The sequence below is a fragment of the Mustela erminea genome, chromosome 6, assembly GCF_009829155.1.
Source record: "Mustela erminea isolate mMusErm1 chromosome 6, mMusErm1.Pri, whole genome shotgun sequence".
NCBI classification, from domain to species: Eukaryota; Metazoa; Chordata; class Mammalia; order Carnivora; family Mustelidae; genus Mustela; species Mustela erminea.
In genome coordinates, this window is record NC_045619.1 from 122,713,864 (window position 1) to 122,729,844 (window position 15,981).

Below are 15,981 nucleotides of genomic sequence, written 5' to 3' on the forward strand. Positions count from 1 at the left end.
ATGTTATTTCAGTATTATTGACTATATTCCTGTGCTATAATTTTTATACCTTAAACTATTTAATAACTGGAAGTTTGTATTCTTTAGTCCCCTTCACCCATTTTGCCCATCCTTCCCCTCCCAGGCCCCTCTCTCTGGCAACCAGGAGTTTATTCTCTACTTGTAAGATTGTTTCTAGGTTGATGTTGTTTATTTTTAAATTTACACTTTATTCTTTCTTTTGTTTTCTCAGTGTTCCAGGATTCATTGTTTATGCACCACAGCCAGTGCTCCATGCAATATGTGCCCTCCTTAATTCCCACCACCAGGCTCACCTAGCCCCCACACCCCTCCCTTCCAAAGCCTCAGTCTGTTTCTCAGAGTCCTTTCTAGTTTTGCGTGTTTGTGTTTGTTTGCTCATTTTTTAAGATTGTATTTATTTATTATTTGAGAGAGAATGAGAGAGAGAGACAGCATGAGAGAGGGGGAGGGTCAGAGGGAGAGCAGAGCAGGGAGCCTGATCTGGGACTCGATCCTGGGGCTCCAAGATCATGACCTGAGCCAAACGCAGTTGCCCAACCAACTGACCCACCCAGGTACCCCTGTTCATTTTTTTTTTTTAAAGATTCTTTCATTTTAAAAGATTTATTTATTTATTTGAGCAAGAGACAGTAAGGGGAGGAGCAGGGAGAGAGACTCTTCAAGCAGACTCCCCGCAGAGTGCGGAGCCTGACACCGGGCTTGATTTCATGTCCACGAGATCATGACCTGATTAAAAGCAGGAGTCAGGGTGCCTGGGTGGCTCAGTGGGTTAAAGCCTCTGCCTTCGGCTCTAGGTCATGATCTCAGGGTCCTGGGATTGAATCCCGCATCGGGCTCTGTGCTCAGCGGGGAGCCTGCTTCCCTCTCTTTCTGCCTCTCTGCCTACTTGTGATCTCTGTCTGTAAAATAAATAAATAAAAAATTCTTAAAAAAAAAAAAGGGCAAGAGTCAGATGTTCAACGGACTGAGCCACCCAGGCATCCCTCATTTGTTTTGTTTTTTAAATTTCACATGTAAGTAAAATCATATCATATTTGCCTTTCTGTGTCTCACTTATTTCACTTAGTGTGATATTGTCTAGTTCTATCCATGTTTTCATGAATGGCAAGAGCTTATTCTTCTTTATGGCTAAGTAATATTCCATTATATAAATAGCTCTGTCTCACATCTTCCTAATCCATTCATTTATTGATGGACACTTAGGTTGCTTCCATATCTTGGCTATTGTAAATAATACTGCAGTAAGTGTAAGGGTACATCTATCTTTTCAAATTGGTGTTTTTGTTTTCTTTGGGTAAATACCCAGTAGCGGATTACTGGATTGTGTGGTATTTCTGTTTTTAATTTTTTGAGAAAACTCCATACTCTTTTTCATAGTGGCTGCACCAGTTTACAGTCCATCCAACAATCCTTGAGGATTCCCTTTTTACCACATCCTCACCAACATTTGTTATTTCTTGTCTTTTTGATTCTAACCATTCTGACAAGTGTGAGGTGATAAATCATCGTGGTCTTGATTTGCATTTCCCCAATGGTGAGTGATGTTGAACATCTTTTCATGTGTCTGTTGGCCATCTGGATGTCTTTCTTGGAAAAATGTCTGTTCAGGTTCTCTGTTCCCTTCCTACTCAGACTTTCTTTTTTCTTTTTCTTTTTTTTTTGATGTTAAATTGTATGAATTTCTTGTATATTTTGGATATTAACCCCTTATCAGATAGATAATTTACAAATATCTCCTCTCATTCAGTTGGTTGCCTTTTTGTTTTGTGGGTGGTTTCCTTTGCTGTGCAAAAGCTATTTGGTTTGTTATGGTCCCAATAGTTTATTTTTACTTTTGTTTCCCTTGCTTGAGGAGACATGCCCAGAAAAAAGCTGCTAAGGCTGATGTCCAAGAGATGACTGTGCATATATATATATATATATATATATGGAGTTTTATGGTTTCAGCTTACATTTTAGACTTTTATCCATTTTGAGTTTATTTTTGTGTATGGTATAAGAAGGTAGTCTAGTTTCATTCTTTTGCATTGCTATTCAATCTTTATGTCCTATGTTGTAATACTAGACTTAAAAAATTATTTTTTCATTCATGGAAAAGTGAGATACATGCAAATTATAAGGTCTAATAATATCATTAATTCATTTCTATTATTTAGGCTTGACTATTGCTAACCTTGTTAATTTCTCTGAAATGGTCTGACAGCTGATATTTGAAACACAAAATGGGTGATATTTTCTGTGGTTGGGGAGTTGAATGAGTCATTCCTAAGCATGATCGCTAAGAAACATTGTTTGAGCGAACCATTAAGGAAGAAAGAATCAGAACCTTGGCTTGTTGGTAGCAACCTTCCTTTCTCTTCCTTATAAAACTTTAACCATTTTTCTATAGCCCTATGCACTGTGTGAGAATAAACTCATTGTTAAGGATAAAACACCCCCGATGCACTTGAAATCATTGACTACAGAGGCTTGAGTCGAGATTTTTTTCTCTTTCTCTTATTCAAACCTGTAGAACAGATTTACCCTGAAATATTGTAATTATTCTTTTCTTTAATCTCAGTTCTCTCAGGAAAGTTTAAGCTAACTTCTTATCACTAGCCTTAGAGGTGGCATTGCTATTATCTTCACGGTGATAACGTGCTTTCTGCCATACAGCATATGGTTGCAGTCATTTCCCTAAAGGGCTTATTTCCTAAGCAGGAAAGTCCATTCCCCTGTAAAATGCCTTAATGAGAAATACTGGCGGTGTGCAATTACTCATTCCTTGACTCTGGTTGGAGGCAGGAAGTAAAGAGATTTTAGTTCCCTGAGAAGTATTATTGTTAGAGGTGGAATCAGCACTTGTATCTTTCTGTGTTTCTTATGGGTACGCTGGTGTCTGGAGGCAGCTCTGCCTCTTGTTCAGGCTCAGTGAGAGGGCAGAATTCCCTAATTCCACACCATCGGTTCCTCGAACTCACCAAAGCCCTCAGCGACAGCAGGCTTCAGTAATCATCAGTTGTGTCTCTGTCAAAACCACAAATGCTCAGGAACGTGCTCACCTTTTTTTCCTTTTATTTGTGTATTTGCTCATTTGCTCAGCAACATCAGTAAGGCAATCCTGGAGACAGAGATAAAAAAAAAAAATTTCTGACCTCAAGAAGCCCTCAGTCTGTTAAGGTGATAAATATATAATTCCATTATACTATGATTATGACTAGGGCACAGAGGAGGGACCTCTTACCCATGAGGGGGAGGGAGAAGGTTGACTTGACATGAAACAGTAAGTGCAGTATTCCTAATGTAAGGAGTGAGGTTTAGAATCCTAGGCATTGCAGATAGCTCACACAAAAGCACAGGGCAAAAGCACAAGGCAGTTTTGGTGGTGGTGTTTGAGGATGGAGGCGGCTCCCCTTGAATGTGTGCTGTGAGTGGCCAGGCTGCTGCCGGATCTTGGTCAGTGAAAGAGTGGGTGCTTCCTGCAGCTTCCTGTAGCTAGATGCTCACGGAATTGAACTGATGTTCTGACAGGGTGCCAGTGTCCAGGTCCACTTACAGAAAGGGGCTGGAATCCTACTCTTGATTCCCTTGCATGAATCTCCTGGAGAGATCAGACTTATAATGATGACTCCCGTGGTTTCTGCATCGTCTGGTGTCTACACGCCTTGTAGATTGTCAACATCTCACTGAGATGAGGTCTTCTCACATGGTGTGGATGACTTACCCTTCCCCTGAGACGCATGGCTCTACTCTTACTCCCTGCAGGCCTCCTTCTGCCTCCTCTTAGGAGAGTGTCCTCCTAAGTCCCACATAATGGCCAGCTGGCAGACATAGTCCCATACTTCAAGTTATATCTGGGTCTTCCCTGGATGGAGATTGTTCCAGAAATAAGTTATCATTTAAGACTTTGTTTATTTATTAAAGATTTTATTTATTTATTTGAGAGAGAGAGGGAGAGACACAGAGGAGAGCGTGAGCAGGATAAGGGGCAGAGGGATAAGCAGGACCCCTAGGAGCAGGGAGCCCAACAGTGGAGTCCCAGGACTGTGGGATCATGACCTGAGCCAAAGACAGACACTTAACTGACCCACCAAGGCGCCCCTCATTTCAGACTTCAAGGGGAGTTGAGGACATAAAGGAATTATAAATGGTCAGTAGGAAAATAAAACAGAAGAGTAGTGAAGAAGAGAAACTGAATGCTAAAAGTAGTAAAGTGGGGCGATGTTGATATATATTAATGAAATCTGTATAATCAAAATGATGGCTCCAAAGCTTTCCACGAAGGGATATGGATGCACTGGTTGTCTGGAAAGGTAGATGGTAACTGTGGCTTAACAAATGTATTTTGCAATAATGATTAAAAAAAAATCTATCCTTTTTATAAACTCCATCATTAGATCTCTCAATTACAAAAATACTCTTGTTGGTAGTGGCCATTCACCTTTTTGGTATAGTCTGAACACATTCTAGGGAACCAGGGCTCACCCCAATGTCCTGCCCGGCCTGGGGATCAGGCACATATGAAACCTAGAACTGCCAGGATCCCAATTCCCACAAGACTCATCCACTCAACCCAACATGACCCACTTAATGGAAAGAAAAAAAAATTCAGACACTCTAATCATTTGATAACAATACAGTAGAATTAGTCACAGCCTCACACCTGTGGCAGGATTGGTAAAACTCAACCAGGTGAAATCCAGACCATTAGGAATTTGCTTTGGGACAACAAGACAGCTGTTAGGGCTCAAAGTTGCGAGTTTGCTCTAATAGGTTCCTCTTGCCCCAGACACAAACATTGGGTAATCTACTCGAGAATTTTGTGTACTTTTTTATGAGTTTTCCCACAGAGTTACCCCCCTCTTTTTTGTCAGTTACAAGATGCTAATATGCTAATGTTGGCCTAGACAGGGATCATAAATATTCAAATCAATTCCATGTAGTGCTTGTTATGTGCTTGGCTGTAGCTCTAATAAAAGATGAGTAAAATACATTCTGATCCTCAGAGAAGCAGGCTAATTGCTTGGGAGGAATGCTAAAATGTAAACGTAAAATGCCTTATGTTTACAGGGGAATTACACCTTGAAATACTGAAATGTGGTGGAAATGCAGGACAAAGGACTCCAATGAGCATCCCAGATAAGGAATTTTAGTATTTATGTGTCCATAGCAGGTCACGACACTGTGGCTTCATGGTAAGACAGAAAGTTTTTGTGAACGGACTGAGACTTCAGTGGCTTTAAAGAATGAACGGGAGCATGGTAGACAGACTGGGGCTTGGGAAGATATTTTAAAAGGAGAAACAGCCGAGAGTCTCAGAAGGCTGAAGGAAGGTAGTGAGGCTATCTCCTTGGATGGCAGATGGGGAAAGATAACGTTGGCACATCATGTTATGGGCAAATTGTGGGAGGCCATGAAGATGAGATATTTGCTCTTTATTCTGGAGAAAACTGGAAATCACAATTATTTGAGCACAGCACTTGTGAGTAGGTACATTTATTTGCTAATTTCTTGAAAATAAGGAGGTCAAGAAGTACTAACTTCCAGCTGTAAAATAAATAAGTCTCAGGGGCTTGGGTGGCTCAGTCAGTTAAGCATCGGACTCTTGATCTCAGCTCAGGCCTTGATCTCAGGGTCATGAGTTCAAAGCCCCATGTTGGGCTCCATGGTTCTCGTGGAGTCAACTTAAAATTAAAAAATGAAAATAAAAAAATAAATAAGTCATGGAGATATAATGTATACCAGGGGGCTATAGTCAATAATATCGCAATTTTTTTCATTTTATTTTATTTTATTTTATTTCAGTGCTCCAAAATTCATTGTTTATGCACCACACCCCGTACTCCATGTAATATGTGCCTGTATTGCAAATTTGGAAGTTGCTAAGGAAGTAAATCCAAAGTGTTCCCATCACAAGGAAAAAAGATGTAATCTTGTACAATGACAGATGGCAAATAGACTTAAATGTGATCATTTTTCAGTGTATACATACACTGAATCATTACATTGTACATATGATTCTAGTATAATGCCATGTCTCGACTATACTACAATTTTTAAAAAGTATGTTAGACCTGGATATTAGAGAAGGCAAGGAGAGAGGTTGATGGGATGATAAAGCAATCTGGGGAACATAAATATTCTTTATTAATTAAAGTTGTGACAGCGAGAACAGAAATGATCAGGAAAAAATAATAGCTAACACAGATCCACTAGGATGTGGCAGACACATTTCTAATTCTTTTATTATATTACTCATTTACTCCTTGCAGAAACTATGTGGTATGTACTATTATAATAATCCCCATTTTTATAGATGAGGAAACTGAACAAGAGGTCGTGTAACCTTCTCATGGCACATAACAGCCTGGATCCCACCAGGCACTGACTACATAGTCTGTGCTCTTGGCTGCTAAATCCCGTTGCCTTTGGGATGGGTAAAGGGGTATTTACGAAGAAATGTACATAGTATTTGGAATTGCTATATTGTATGTGAAGACAAGCAGCAACATCTCTGTCCCTTGCATAGCTTTTAGTAACTGTTTATTCAACATGGTGTATCATTTGAGTTAAGGGTAGATAATGCATGTTTAAAATAGAATGATGAGTGGGGCTCCTGGGTGGCTCAGTGGGTTAAGCCACTGCCTTCCGCTCAGGTCATGATCTCAGGGTCCTGGGATCGAGTCCCGCATCAGGCTCTCTGCTCGGTACGGAGCCTGCTTCCCTCTCTCTCTCTCTCTGCCTGCCTCGCTGTCTGCTTGTGATCTCTGTCAAATAAACAAATAAAATCTTTAAAAAAAAAAAAATGGTGGGGCGCCTGGGTGGCTCAGTAGGTTAAGCCGCTGCCTTCGGCTCAGGTCATGATCTCAGGGTCCTGGGATCGAGTCCCATATCGGGCTCTCTGCTCAGCAGGGAGCCTGCTTCCCTCTCTCTCTCTCTTCCCTCTCTCTCTCCATCTACTTGTGATTTCTCTCTGTCAAATTAATAAATAAAATCTTTAAAAAAAAATGGAATGATGAGAGATAAATTTTTAAATGTCTTCCTTTGATTTGTCTTTCAAAGGGTAGAGATATCTTAAATCTGCTTATTCCAATGTCTCCAAAATGATAGACATTTATATTTTTTTAGATGTAAATGTGTTTTTTGAGGTGTTTTCAGAAATGTAATTGAAAATGTAAATAGTTGATTCATACTGTATGCAGGATGCAAATGAAGACTTCTATACATGTTAGGTTGATTTTGGGTTACGTAGCAAAACCCGCACATTTTCCTTTATAAGGTGAGCAATTTGCCAAAACGCTTTTGGGTAACTTACTAATTCAACAATAAATAGTCTGCCTTAATATTTATTGTAATATGAGTACTCAGTCCTTATGTCAGAAGATAGAAAAAAACCCATGGAGAAAAATGTTTTTTACAACTTCTCTGGCTCTTACTCTTTATTTAAGTGGTGCATTGTACTTCTAAAGCGAGGACAATCTCACACTTGACATCTGTTATTAAATATGTGGTTTGCACCTTTGTTGGGGGTACATTTTTAAGCTGTTTCATAAAAATGCTAACAATTTTATACTAATAACTAATCAAAAATAATGGAAATATAGAGCATTTTAATTAATGTCATATTTGATTGGACTTGTTCTGAGCTTAATGATGGAACAGATAAGATATTAAAGACCTCAAAATGAACATTTCATTGGTCTTGTCCAAACTATTTCTTTTAACTTGGTATTTAGTTAGAAACATATTTTATTTCAACAAGGAAGTACAGCAGGGATGTATTTATTTCTTTCCACATGAATGCGTTGACTTTAATTTTTAAAGAAAAACCAAAAATGGGACGCCTGGGTGACTCAGTTGGCTAAGCATCTGCCTTTGGCTCAGGTCACAATCCCAGGGTCCTGGGATCAAGTCTGACATCTGGCTCCCTGCTCAGCCGGGAGCCTGCTTCTCCCTTTCCTCCCTACTCCTGCTCTCGGTCACTATCTCTCTAAAATAAATAAAATTTTTGAAAAGGGAGAAAACCAAATATGACCTTATTAATACGTAATGGAATATAATAGGTCTCATTTTTAAGAAGACTGAATTTTTAATTTGCTGCATTGAGATATTTGGACATGATGGACATTCCAGAGCAAAGGTTCAAGTTCTTGCTTATATTTGTTGTTATTTGCAAGGGAGGACAATGATATAAAAGACTTTTGACAAGAAAGGCTGGTCTTTCAGAAAAAAAGCCTTTTCTTTCCAGGACTTTTAAAAATTTGCTTTGGGAGCACCTGGATGGCATAGTCAGTTGAGCGTCTGACTCTTGGTTTTGGCTCAGGTTGTTATCTCAGGGTCATGGGATCCTGCCCTGCAAAGGGCTCCAGGCTGGGCAGGGAGTCCGCTTGAGATTCTCTCTCCTTCTCACTCTGCCCTCCCCTCCATCCCTGCATTCTCTCCATCCCTGCCCCTGCTCTTTTTGTTTTGTTTTGTTTTGTAAGTTCTATTGGTGGTTTAAGTTTGGCTTATCTTACCTTATAGAGTCAAATTGTTCCATTTCCCTGCAGGATTACATGTTTTAATAAATCATTCGTAAAAGGTTTTATTTTTTTATTTTTATTTTTTAATTTTTTAAAAGATTTTTATTTATTTATTTGTCAGAGAGAGAGAGAGAGAACAGGCAGAGTGGCAGGCAGAGTCAGAGGGAGAGGCAGGCTCCCTGCGGGGCAAGGAGCCCGATGTGGGACTCGATCCCAGGACGCTGGGATCATGACCTGAGCCGAAGGCAGCTGCTTAACCAACTATGCCACCCAGGCGCCCCAAAAGGTTTTATTTTCTGCGTGAACGACTTCAGGGTCTCTATCACAGGCAGATAGAACAGGCAAAATGACCTTCAAAATTGCTTTCAGGTCAGATGCTAAACTGATTATTTGTAGAGTCTAAAGTCACTAGAATTACCTAGCATAAGGAAAGAAAGAAAAAACAAAACAAAGAATGTGTTTATTTCCAAATGGTATTCATTGTATATTTACTCAAACAATGATTTCTAGGATTTAAATAGAAGTATTTTGCAGAGTAGATAACTTTGTGACACAGAAATAAAAACTGGCCCAGATTTAGAGGAACCAAAAAAAATAGTCTAAGTTGCTATATCTATTGCTGACTTTCTAGTGATTGTAGATCTTAAGATAAGAATATAGTTCATTTCTGCACGTGTATAACATTAAATTATTAAATAGAAAAGTGCAAAAATTTAGCTATGACCTTATTGTCAAGGTTATGTGGGGCTACATGACCTGGTGAGTATAAAGTGCATGAGAAGAGCAATAACTTAGAATCAAAAAATAATATTTCTGATTATAAAAATAATATAAATGCAATATAGATAATTTGAAGGTATAGAGACATAGAAGAAAGAAAAAAAAACTATAACATGCAACCTGGAAATAACTTTTGTTTACTCTGTTGTATTCCTTCCAGTATTCTTTATTTTTACATATGAATGCAACTGATTTGGATCATATTTAATTATTGTTTTATTCTTTGTGCATTTTTTCATCTAATGTTCTATCAGAAGCATCATTAAAATTCTTTGAAAATTTAATTTTTAATAACTGAGAAAAAAATCAAGATATAATTCATTTAATGAATCTGCTTTGATATTTAGTTTATTTCTACTTCATCCATGTTGCAAATAATACATTAATAAACATCTTGATAAATCTTTATCATCGCTGTCTTATTAATTCTGTAGAGTTGATTCATAGGACTGGAACTACTGGGTTATTTACTTATTTAATCATTTGTGCAACTAATATCCTTTGAAAACCATCTTTGGGCTATGAAACATTTTTTAGTATTTTGATACATATTATAACATTGCTATCTAGTGTGGTTATACCCATTTATTGGTGTTTATTCCAATATCTCCCTCCTGGTATTTATGCCCTTGGATAGTCCCTTCCATAATGAATAGGGTTGACCTGGGTAAACCAATATGATGTTATGGAAAGGAAGGTTAGTCAGAAAGGACATTGTGGTATCTGCCTTGCCCCCTCTTGGCTCACATGCTCTGAAGGAGCCAGGTGCCATGCCATGGGAACACTTAAGCAGCCCCAAGAAGGGGTTTTGTAGTGAGAAACTGATGCTCCATCCCAAGAGCCAGCAAGGACCTGAGACCTCTAGCCAGCAATTATATCAATGTGCCCTCGCTCAAGCATCCTCTAGGCCCACCCAGCCATCAGATGGCTGCAACCCTGGCCAGCACCTTGATGACCACCTCCTGAGAACTCTTGAGCCAGAACTGCCAAGTAGCTAAGCCACTACTTGATGCTTGACCCTCAGAAACTGTGTAGGATAATAAGTATTTGTTGTTTCGTTCTATTTTAGGACACTTTGTTACACATCAATAGATAAATAATACCCATGCCTACCAGCAGTTGGCATAGTCCTTGCTGACTTTGTCATTTTTGAGCTAATTGGGCAGATAAATGTTATCTTCTTGTTTTATTTTAGTTAGTGATTTCCCTGTGATTAATCATATTTTTTTTCACTTCCAGTGGTGATTTATGTCTCTTCGTGGATTTTAAAATGAGAGTTTCAGTTTTTTCCTTTAATTTCCATCAAGAACCCAGTACGACAGTATAAAGGTACAAATAGGAACCACCAGAAAACCTCAAAATGCATGACTCAAGGATTTTGCAAGAATAACAAAGGGTCAATATTGAGACAAAAACTAACTCCTAAAGATGCAGTTTAACATTTCTCCTGGTACCCTCTTGGATCATCAAAGCAGCTGTGGCAGATCATATATTCCAAAATGCCAGAACAATATTTCCTATCTACATGCTCTTCCTACAATATGAATTTGACATTCCTTCCATTGAGTGGTTGGTTCTATAATGTACATCACTTTGAGCCTGGAAGAATAGAGACTGTGTAAGTTCAAGTGAAGATATGTGAGTTTGGAAGTTAGATCGTAAAAGATGCTATAGTTCCTTCCTGATTCTCTTTCGATGCTTCCTGTTGGAACTTAGCTACTCTCTTGCAAGGGAGTCAAAACTAGTCCACATGGAGAGATCACTTGTGGGTTTTCCAGCCAACAGTCCAATGGAGCAGCTCCTAGTCAACAACCAGCACCAACTGCCAAATATGTAAGTGGAGATGCCTCCAGAAAATTCTAGCTCTAAGTCAACCCCCCAACCCCCGCCACTAATCTTCGAGTGTTCCCAGATGAGGCTGTAACCATCCTGGAACAGAAGCAAAAAAATCTACTTTGCCATATTTGAATTCCTGACCTATAGTATTTGTGAGCATAATAAAATAATTGCTTTATGTCTCTATGTTTTGGTTTGCTATGTAGCAATCGTAACTGGAACAGCAACCATATAAGGACAAGTAGGTTAGTCAGATGTTTTTATCACCATTTTACTTGTGGAAATACAAGTAAAGAGAGAGAGATAAGTGACATTCTCAGGGTTTCCAAATAAATTAGTGTCAGTTCAATAGTGGACTGTTTTCACCACAGGATATGCTTTTAAAGATATAACTAGTGATAAAAATAATAATGGAAATATTTTATACTCAATGATTCATTCAGAAAGGTTTATTGACTAGTACTAGCTTACATGCGATAGATGAGGTTTTTGTGGTAAAATAGTGAGCGAAAAGAAGGTATGGACTCCGTCTACCTGGGAATGACAGGCCAGCACAGGAGACATTTATCAGATAATCACACACATACATAAACATTGACAACTTGTTACATCCAATAAAGGAAATTATAACAGTATCCTAAAAGCAATACCAAATTGACGGTGGTCAGGAAAATGTGACCGGCATTTGACTTGAGTCAGGATGAGTAATAATATTCAGCTGTACTTAGGTTTTCTTTTCACATGTTATTTCATTTTTTATTTGTTCATTTGCTTTTCACTATAAAATTATATACTGCTTTAGACCAGAAAATGTGCTTTCTATTTCAGCTGAATAACTCCATGGAGCATAATTATAGTCATAGTTATGCTAAGGCTTCCGCAAGTGGTACAATGGACTTAAGAATAATTCAGCTTAGGGTTCCATTTCTACAGTTGTTTTATGATGCTGTTATCCTGTCACTCACTTCCAGGTTTTAGCAGAGGTCTTTGCATCACCTGTACTAAGCTCTTCTGAAAAGTGTGAAGCCAATGTGTTGGGACACTGATCTACAATGGAGGATTCAATTGGCCGATGCATTTATTTGGCAAAATAATGGGTCATGTCCACTAACAACATTAGTACTTCCTGTGCTATGAAGTATTCAAGGACACTTAGTGGTTATGAATTGACAAGATAAACTAGTAAGAGTTTATAAAGATTTACAGAATTGAATAATTCTTACCAATAATCCAAAAATGGAAACAAAGTGATAGAGGGGTGGGATTCAAAATCCAAAAATTCTCTAAAACTCATTTTACAACTTACAGACCTAATAAGATTCTCAATGTACTGTAATGAAATTTCTATGAAAGAGTTGTGACTGTAAAGGAGAATTCCAGTAGGCTCAGACTTGGAGGGTCTGATGAAACGCAGGAGGACATGCAAAGGGGTGATGGGGGACAGGGGGAAGACGGAAAGGAATCTGAGGCAGAACACCATAATTCAGTCAAGCATTTGTACTCCATCAGGGCTATCAGGGACAGATGGTCTGAGATGAACATCACTCTGGAATTGTTCTCTGATTTACGACTCTTTTCTTTTGGAAGATCTATCTATTGTGGTACCATGACTCCCCTAAACTTGCTGAAATACAGTCCATTTATCTTCTTGTCAGAGACGTTAGCTCTCTAAGGATTGAGCAGAGGTTGAGGTGGACAGAATAATATCAGGGGATTTGGTATATTGGAGTTGGGGACTAAGAGATGCTGTGAAAGGGAGTATCTACTGGCTTAGGTTCTGATGGGTACCAGGGCCAAGTGGATGGTAAAGTAGACTTTCTAGTAGTTTGAGTTAAATTAGAGCTGTTTCATTCATTTGAAGTTAACACATTCACTCTGATCAGTTTGATGACAGGAAAAAAATACAGTCATATCTGGGGCTTAAAATGGACGTCTCAGATATGAGATAAGATTATGGGCCCTGATTTGGGAAGTCACAGAGCTAAAAGTCTTATAAGAACAGAGTTTCTCTTTAAATGAAGTTAGGGAAAAGGCTATTGTTTTATATTCAAGGTCACTAGTAAGCCGACAAAGTTATTTTTAAATCTGTTTAACCAACCAATAATAGTTCTGTAGCTATTGTAGTAACCAACAGACCTGGTTTAAACATCTTTAGTTGACGAATGACTAACCACCTGAGTTAAACACAAACCTAAAATCTAGCCATGAATGACAGCTTCATACTTTGAAAGTCAGATAGTTGATGGAGAACTCATCCCAGTGAATATGTGTCTAAGATTGATATCAACTCAGTCCCTGTTGTTAGCTTAGTCCCCTCTCTATAACAAATAAAAACATGCTTACATCAATTCATTCCTGCTGACATAACCAACACAACTCTGAAACAAACACTTTCTGAAAACCCTGTATTAAGTCAGCAACTTCCTTTGTCCAAAAGACTGCTTGTTCAACACAGCTCTTCTTTATTTAGGTAAACAGTAAATTCAGTTTTTAGTTCTAGGTACCAAGTAGTGGTCTCTTCTGTCATGGTTTCAAAAGGCATTGAGTATATCATGGAAATCCAGAAAGGAGGTGTGTTGGGTCCTCTGTGTACCATATTGGACCAGGGACCAGACCTCTGGTAGGTGGTTGGTGAGAGGACCTAAACTCTTTTGGACTATTTTTAAGGATGTTTGTACAGTGAACATCCATGGAAGAAAGAGATAGTGTCTTCTACAGTCAAAAGCAGGATTGTTCAGTGTACTAAGAGTGGGGAGGGAGATCTTGAGAAGATAGCAGATAAGGGAAGAGAAAATTGGGTCCTGAGTTAATGAATTACTAAGGGAGATAAAGAGCATGCTAACTGTGCTATACGTTTTCCATTTGTCCCTCTGTAGCCTGAGTGGTAGTATCTAGAAGTTGAACAGCTTGGACTACCATCAATGTAGAGTTTTATACCCTGGCTTCCAGTTATGTTCAGACAATGATGCGTGCAGGCTACATATCAGCGGAGTGACAGAGCATGAGATGAGGATATTTATACCCTGTCCTCCACCTCCACCAGCTTCTTCTGTTGGGAATCACCGGGGTCTTGCTGTGGCCCAAGGCCATAATTCCTGTTAGGTCTAGCATTTTCCAGGTGCCTTCCTATTTCCATTATGATTTCTTCCTTTTGTTGGCCCTTTGGTCCTAGGGGTCCTAATGGGTTCTCTCCATATTATTTTATTAACACCTCTATTAACCTCTCTGCAAACTGGCCAGTTTGAGTGTGCCATCTACTTCTCGCCAGGACCTGCTCAATGCACTATTGATGTTATGACGCAAAGGCAGAAATGATGGGACTTGGCAACTGACTGATTGTCAGGGGCAGAGGAAGCAAGGAAGCAGAGTGGGTGTTGCTTAGGGGAACGGAAGCCGTTCACGGAGACCAGAAGACCAGGGGAGGGTTTAGAAGGAACACTGGCAAATAAATTTTAAGGATATTGTATTTGAGGAGAAGGCAGTTAAAACTCAAGATTGGCGCCCAGGACAGAAAGCAGGACTGGGGATATAAATATATTCCTCTACATAGGAGAATATGGAAACTACAGGAGTGACTGAAAACAATCAAGGGAGACTCTACAGATCTTCTACTAAGCTAAGACTTACTAAGTCTCAGTTTAGACAGGAAGCAGAGTCATCAAAGACATACAGTTCACCAAGTCTAAGTCAAAGTAATTAAAAAGTATCTACTTGAATTGCCGAAATGCTAAGAAGGAGATAAGACATAGACAGTAAAGTCTTGAAATCTTTTTTTTTTTCATCGATTCTTTTCCACCCACAGTAGTTTTTCCCTCTTTGTAGGACCTTCCTTCTGCAAACTATATGCCCAACGTAAAACTTCCTTTCTTGACATCCCTCTATTTATTATTCTCCCGATTCCTTATCACAGTGGTGAGAGGAGGTCAGATTTTAGATCTGTTCTGGAGGTAGAGCCAGGAGCACATTTGCTAATAAATGTGATTGGGGGTGTGAGAGAAGGAGACAACTTCTCCCTGGCATGTGAGTGTGCATGAGTGTGTGTGTGTGTGTGTGTGTGTGTGTGTGTGTGTGTGTGTTGGTGGGATTGACATCTGCCACTGATCCTTTATCTATGGAGAAGACGAAACTTGAAATAGCCCTGGAACAGCCTGACTGGAAGTCAATATTTTTACCAATCTGTATTCCATAATTACTTCTCTAAGACCTTGAGAAACCCTCCCTAAATTGCGTTTTTAAATTTCTGTTCACTTTTTGCATTGAGTGTGTACAGTTTAATTTTCAAACCTCTCACTATAGTGCTGTGTATTTTTATTTTGTTTTTAGACGCGTGATTAGTTGACATTCACCTGAACTGCCTAATGGAGGAAGTCTTTGGATGCTGCTAAGGAAGAGGGATGATTTAGAGCCCATGCCAGCCAGACTGCAGTAGGATGCTGGTAGAACGCAGAATATAAATGATAAAAATGTGGACCTGAGATAGACTATAGGCATAAAAGGACAGAAGGACCTAAATTTAGTGAATGCAAAAATTTAGATTCAAAACATGACAATTGTCATTTGTTGTCCCTAAAACAACCCCATATTTATAGTTTTAAATTAAATTCACTATTGAGAATAGAAGTATAAGAGTACCTCAGATTTACCTAGTTAACTACAGCATCAACTTTGCCTTTGTTCACAGAGGTGTTAATTTTTGAAACTTAGCTGTATTTTTTGTTAAACTAAGTAATTTATCGCAGATTACCACCAGATATACAAATACCTCAGATCTATTTTTCATCTTCTTTATCCCCACTACTTTAGTTTAGGTTCTCCTTGACCCCAGCACTTACGGAGTAAACTT

General features: G+C 38.9%; 1 long non-coding RNA gene across 4 annotated transcripts in view; it reads left to right on the top strand.

Annotated features, from left to right (window-relative positions):
* LOC116594308 overlaps positions 1-11,289 on the top strand; it is a 47,833-nt gene extending 36,544 nt beyond the window's left edge. Inside the window, exons 3-5 of one of the 4 annotated variants that reach the window (XR_004287151.1) lie at positions 5,071-5,195; positions 10,200-10,333; positions 10,542-11,289. This is a non-coding gene — a long non-coding RNA (uncharacterized LOC116594308). The remainder of the gene's footprint in view (positions 1-5,070; positions 5,196-10,199; positions 10,334-10,541) is intronic. The other 3 variants (XR_004287152.1, XR_004287150.1, XR_004287149.1) reach the window with 3 other exon arrangements.
* The last annotated feature ends 4,692 nt before the right edge of the window (positions 11,290-15,981 follow it).